Raw genomic sequence first — 7,797 nt, 5'->3', positions numbered from 1 at the left:
TCAACTGAATCCACTCTCAGAAATATACTCTTGTGTATATATTAAGAGATGACTGCTGAAAATTTAAAAATAAACTATAATTCAGATTAATATTATTACCATACACAATCTCATAATTTCCATATTTTGTAATATGAACTTAAGACTACAATTAAAATGATTTTCGGGTTATTACCCTCCCAATAACTTTTCTATTTCCTCAACTAAGTTTGGAAGCAATTTATTATTAAGTTCACAAGTTTTTATAAAACAGTGCTAAACCAGACACAGGCCATTTACCTGAAAGAAAGGCTTGCATTTCTTTCAACACGTTGAAATACCACAAATCAGAATTGAATCTGTAAAGGAAGTGGCAGGTGAGGTATATAGAAATTCCGTCCGTATTGAAACCACAGGAACCACTACAAACGGAAACCAACTCAAAGGTGTGTAATATCAATGAATACAGCTTCCTATTCCTATTGGCAACAACCCTTTCCAATTAATTGTAGAAAAAGTACCACATGGTACGAAAGGGATTTATTTCATTGCTGAAATTATCGGTTGATTTTTGTGCAAGTCCTCGTTATTTTTCATTATTTTGATGTTTTTATTCTTTGAATAAATGTTGCTATTGGCAAATGAAATAATTACACCACAAAATAAATTTTATTGTTCATTAATTAAATTTTTTGCAATTATCGATTTTCACTTCATTTTCAAGCACTTTTATTGAATGTTGTTTTATGCCTGTGGCAAAATTCACTTTATTAACTCGAATGTTTATTTATTTTTTCTTAAATTTCAATTTAAATTAACTTACCTTAATATATTTTTTTTAATTAATTTCAGTTGCAATTATAAAACCAATATTGGGGTATTATTTTTAAAAGTACATTATATACATCAAAAGACTAAAAGCTTTTCTGAAAAGACTGAAAGTTTTCTACTCAGAATAAGTAAATAGAATATTTGTATCTATTTTAAAATATAAAATTAAAAATTTGAATATTTTTCTAATTAATTTAAATAACATAAAAACCTCCAAAAATCAATCTCAGAATAGTTAGAGGCTCCTCGGGGAGGTATGCAGATTTAAGGTCAATTTTTGCTTAGTCTGATGAAGTGATAAACAATAATCCAGTCAAAGACTAAAAATGCTTAAGTGCACTGGCTCAAATAGCTTCAACATAATTAATTGAATAAGTATGTAAAAAAATAATAAATTTTAATTGCGATGAACTCAAAAAATCTTTATGAATATAGGTAGACTTCTAAAGTCCACCTTTGAAAGAAAGGTAGTATGCCAACTTCTTTAGTAAGCTGTCAACGACTGCCAACTGCCACACTTTTAGGCCAAATTGACCCAATTACTATACTAAACGATTTCTGTATGACCTTTAAGTCATTTAATCTTTTTTGAAACATTGTGTTAATGTGACGAACCTCAGTAACTTTGCTTAAGAATCGCTGGCAACATATGCGCGTTCTGTAACTGATAACAAAACAACGTTTTAAAACTATAGATATGGTAAAAAATCCTCGTGATCGCAACCAAAGGATGTGCAAGCAGACGTAGAAATAAATTGCTTACATCTGTTACCAGATTTCGTACTAATGTAAGCTCCTCTGCTAAATATACGCTTTCTGAGATCTAACACATGAACTGCACTAAATGTTCCCACAACTTATTTACTGTCCCAGAAATTCACATTACCGGGTCTTTTTTTTTAAACAAAAACAAGAACTCTAGTCTCTTACTAAAATCTCTTACTAACGTCTCTCACAAAAGTCTCCTACTAAAATAACTTACTAAAGTCTATTACTCAATTCTCGTACTAAAGTCGCTTGCCAAAGTCTCTTGCTAAAGTCTTTTACTTAAGTGTCTTACTAAAGTATCATGCCGGTATATTTGAACCGCTGTTACAATCTGTCAAATATTATGTTTTTGCAATTAACAAGTCTTATCTATTTAATGTAAAATAAATTTTAACATATATTATTTTAAACATAAATTGAAATGAATAACTAATTATTCATTTTAATTGAAATAAATAACTAATTATTCATTTTAACTTTAAACAGAAAACAACACTGTTTTTTTATAACAAAATTTATTATAATTAAAACATTTGAATCATTGTTTACAAACAAGTTCGAAATATGATTGGAATAATTGTTAGAACTTCTAATAAAGATTCATAATTGATAGCATATCACTTTGGTAACATTTCTTTCTGCAGTCTTCTTAATGATTATAGACTTTTTGACTAGTCTGTTAGAGCAAGAAAGTAGTGATGTTGTTTTGCGTACAAATTAGAGAGTTCAGCAAAAGAATGGTTTGTTTCTTGCAGCACTTTGGAGCGGCCAAATACACCCAATAAAACAAAACAATAAAGTCGTTATTTACATTAATATAATTTTTACATGAAAGTACATATCTATACATGTTTAAGCTGTTTGAGCCAGTGTACTTTTACTCTTTCTTAACTCAAGGTATTTTTAAAACCCCTCTTTACACCTGGCCTAGATTATTGTTTATCACTTCATCAGACTAAACAATAATTGATCTCAGATCTACATACCTCCCCGAGGAGCCTGTAACCATTTTGAGATTTGATAACGCGGTATTGGTAAGTCTGTCAGTTTTCGCAAATAATTTCAGGGCTCTATTCTTTATGTATTTTTTGGTGGGAACAATCTTGATGTCCCTGAGGATGTCATTCATCCTAATGTACCATGGAACTTTAAAAAGTCTTCTCAGAGCCTGGCTTTGTGCAATTTCTAGCTGGCGAATAGTAGTGTTTGAAGCTTTGCTAAACGCTACACAACCATATAGAAGTTATATTGGTTATATATCAGTTTCCTGTTCTTAGCATTGAATAGCGGTTCTCATTTCTGAATACCGGTTGGAGGTGATGAAGGATTTTGGCACAGCTAATTCTTTTCAGTTGAACATGTTAACCATTAACTTTCTATAATCTTTCTTCTGCAGGCATAAGAGGTCAAAAAATATTTACCCACTTTTACCTATTTAATGTATTAATCGTCGAAATTAATACGATTTCAGTCTTTTATGAACCTAAAGAATATATAATAATTTCAAACTGTTACTAATTTTTTTTTAATTTAAAGAAACATTAAGTGTATGTCCAATAAACTGTAAAGTTTTATTTACAAGTCAAAAAAATATATATAATATAATATCCTCGGAAATTCACAACATCATAATAAGCTAAATCATCAACGCCATTCTTAAGATTAACGTTACTTAAGAAATTAAAAAAATTTTGATATATATATGTATACATGTATGTATGTATAGTAAATAAAGAAAAGTTTTAAGAAAAGTAGCTTTTATTTTTGGTATTTTTTTTTCAAAAGTATTTTCTTATTTTTCCTTGTTAACCAATGACGAATGTGCAAAGTTAAGAACTCACATAAATTACGCGACTAACGAAAACAGGATAAAAATCGCAAGAGCGAGATTATTTTAAACTTTTAAAAAAGGTTCAGGCTTAAACATTTTTCTTGGAGTACTACATTTAGAAATTTATAAAGGCATTCAAAGAAAAATTTAGGGCAATAATACTATAAGCATATCTAGAAAAGTCAATCTAAATCCCATTTTTACATGTTAAGAAATATATCTTATTCAGGTATTCAGGAACCTCACCACAACCTCTTTTAAAATAATGAATTTAATTGAACTCGTATATGATTACTAGACTTAGAATCGATTTCACAGTCGTAACTGTCATAGTTATAGTTAGGATTGAAATTTAAGTTACGACTGAAAAATCTAGCCTCAGTTCCTGATTACTGATTACTCTCCCCTTTCAGTCAGGACAGCAGTATGTCTACCCTTTATATGATAAAGGCAACATCAAAGATAGATATTTTAGCCACGAAGTGTATTTTATCTATTAAAAGTATTTATTGTGCTAAATAGATAGGTTGGCCTCTTAAAACATATGAGCGTAGGGAAGATTGTTTGAGAAACATTTTGTGGTAGATTTTATGGTAGATGTAAAGGATGTGGTAAAGGATAATATCAGATCACAATCGGAATCGGAATCGATGGAGAGCTGTGATCAAGGAGGTTAAAGGTGGAAAACAATTGTTGTTAAAATATTAATGATAATTTTTAGAAGGGTTCGAATAGCAATGAAAAGACAACAACATAAATTTTACTTAATTTATTGACTTGACTGACCATACAGCGCAGTTTCAGGTGTTGCATCGAGTAGAGCGTAATATGGTCAATGATAAGACATATGGTAATGAAATATGGTAATGATAATTAAATTTTATTTCGTTGTAGTTTCATATCTGTTTTCTTACTATTCGTTACTCTTCAATTCAATGAACTCTAATTTCTATCTTTCACGATATACTATATTGACAGTTTATATATATGAAGTATTTTTTTTAATTTTGATATAATCATCTTAATGCCCATTATGATGCTATAATTGTATGCTTTTGTTTTATATCCTTTAGTAACGTTTATGAAACCTCTTAAACTATCTTAAAATAAACCTCTTTCTTAAATATACGTTCTCATATAGTAGCGCATTCATTAAAAGAATACCGAAAAAATACATAAAAATTTTCTTATGAAACATTTCAATTTAGTTACAAAAAATTGACTACCATTCCTTTTCATCATCTAATTGTTAAGATTATTTAACAGTCTTCAAAAATCTTACAATCCATTAGACATAAATATACTTGACAAGGACTATCTTGTCAGTGACTGTGATAAGCACACATTGGCACAGTACAGGCACTAAGTGAACTTGAGAGCACCTACATAAAATCTCCTCCATGGCTCCTTACAAATTACAGTGAATCCACTGTCGAAATGTTTCCTTTGCCAGTACAGTTCTTCACGTTACTGGTTCCATACTACTGATGACTGTAATTGCTACAATAAAATGGCGGGCAACTAAAGTACACAAATTTGTTGTTGTGAGAATGTCGCACTCATTAAGTTGTTTGCTTATCATTAGTGCTTAAGTGTATTGTAAAAGCATGTGCTACCATATATTAGAGATATGTTTGTAGGCAAGAATGTGTGGGCGAAGTGGATTTACGAGTACATTTTGAAGTGCAAAATGACAGTTCACCTAAGTGTCAAGTGGCTTTCGTCAAACAACCGGGTTTGGAGAAGAAGTAACTTAACAAAAATTTATACCAACAAGAATAGTTATTTATTTACAACAAAATTTTTAATAATGAAAATATTTAGGATCAGTTAATATACGTTTACATTTCCTTCAGCTTTAATAAAATTTTTATGAAGGACTTGTATACTTTATTACTTCAAATTTTATTACAGTTATTAAAAGTTGTTGCATATGTAAAGTTAGTACAGTGAAAGCTCTTTCAAACGAATACTCCCATAACTTGACATTTCACTTAACCATGTATTGTTTTTCTTCAGGAGTTTTTTTATGCATGATATATACGTTCTTTTAAGCCGACAATTCTACAGTATTTAAGAGCCAGCATTATTTATTACCTAATTAAACGCTATTTTCGAAACAATACATTAAAAAATCGACACTTTTTTGTATAGTTATGAGTTCACACAGTCATCAAATCTTTTTAATTTCTTAATTATATATAATTTTATTTGTTTACCCCTTTTTATTTTATTAATTCAAATTAACATAAGCATAATACCATATATCTACACAGTAATAGAAAGCCACCTTATAAAGACAGTCATTCTATACAGTAATCGGTGAAATTTGTCAGTTGCATATACCTTCATAAGTAATGAATACCACCTGTTGAGGACACTGATTCATATGATGTATATATAGTACAGTAATGAGTCTCCACCTCTTAAATACATTCACTTGTAAGATATATATATCTATAGAGTAATGGAAGACCACCAATTAAGCACACTTATTCGTAACATGTAGTGTAATGGTTGACTACCTCTTATGTGCGATTCTCCTTTAAGATACGCTTTGCCAAAAACTAGGATTACGGTCAATGTAACATGCCGGGAATAAAGAGAACTTCAAACTTTGTGCTAAGTACATACTCGGCTTCATGAAGCCACTGGTACAACATTTCAAGTTGGTATAATCTCAAAAATATAGTAACATAAAGAAAACCAAAACTTTTTCTACAAGCCACACAAAGAATAAGATATAATTCACAATAGAGATGATGCAATAGGGCAATTAAGCCTAAGAAAGAAAAAATATTAAGTCATTACCTGAACTTTTTCATTCCTCTTTTTATCAAACTTTGTAGAAAAAATTTTAGAACAGAATTATTACCTTGACCTATCTATCCCTTTATTCATTATTAAATTCTTCATTCATTAAAGAAAACCTTAATTACATGTTTTACTCAGATGGAATACTATAATCCGTAGTTGTTTTACGTGGGTACCTACCGAAAGCGCATAATATAACGGTATTTTCAAAACAAGTATCAAACTAATACATAGCTTAATGCCCCACTGCAAGAACTCAACCGGTATCAATTGAGGTTGAGAGTATATGATGAGATATAATTTCCTCCTTGTTGAGGAGTAAGATCCATTTAAACCTCTGCTGTTCTTTGGATCACAACATTCATTTGAAAAAATACAATTCCACGTGGAATAAAAGCATAAATGCTTAAACTCTTTCTATGTAATATCAAGTGTTTTTTTTTTTTGCAATAATTAGGAAGCATCTAAAACCACAGTATTGAACCCACTAATACCACCACTAAGGAATGAATGCAGAAGATTTCTACAGCAATGTGAAAACTTCATTTCAGGAAGAGAGATATGAGCAAGAGACTTAATTTACTAGCTTTATGTAACTTAGAAGGGCATTAGGTGTATGGCACTTCTTCACAGAACTAATCTAGTGACTAACACAACTAAAGTTATAGGCCAGGCTGGTCCTATGGTACCATATTTCCTCTCTAGTATGACATTGTAAGGTAAAAAATTATGGTCTTTTTAGTTTATTTGTTTGATTATTATCTAACTTCATTAAAAATTAGTACAACTTATTGTAAAATATTCAATCGCTGTCAGCATTTAGCAGTTGCAAGACCTATAAAATCGTATCTATGTATTTTAGTGTAGAAGAAAACGAACGTAAAGAGAACATCTGGATGTTACATGATGGTTCGCGGAGTACCCTAAGCTGGCTGACCTCACTAATTACTGTATGTGTGGACATGGCACCTTCAAGTGTCACCTCAAAAAGACAACTCTTGCTGAGGAAGACACTTGCAGACTATGTCTAGAAGAAAAGGAGACAGCGATGCTTAAATTGTGCCAATGTCCAGCACTGGCAAGTAAGAAGAAGACTGTTTTGGGACACCATTGGGTTGGTGATGACTTGGCGGGCAACCTCAAGCTAAATGCATTAACAAGAGATGTAGTTAAGCGAACGGAAGCCAGTCCAGCTTTAACTCAATAACGACATCCGAAAATCGAAGGACGAAAAAGGATCCAAGTAGTTTCGTTGTTTACTACGGCTAATCCTTCACTTCAATGGGGCCACTTGTTGGACGGTGTGCTATCCACAACTTTGCTCTTTCTTGAAAATCTGATTTATGACATACCAACAGCAGAATATTTATAAAGCTTCATTTCATTTAATGTTAAATTATTTTTTATTTATGAAAAATCAAGTTTTATAAATTTTAGATATAAACGTTCATTAATTTATACAATTGATTTCGCCGTCTTAATCCATCTTTACTGTGCCCTCAACGACCATTACTGAACTGTCATTGAAAGATCCCAGATTTTTAATGTCAAATTATTTGATATTCCAGTGATGT

Source organism: Teleopsis dalmanni, chromosome 2, assembly GCF_002237135.1.
Source record: "Teleopsis dalmanni isolate 2A chromosome 2, ASM223713v2, whole genome shotgun sequence".
NCBI lineage: Eukaryota > Metazoa > Arthropoda > Insecta > Diptera > Diopsidae > Teleopsis > Teleopsis dalmanni.
This window is presented reverse-complemented; position numbering follows the sequence as displayed.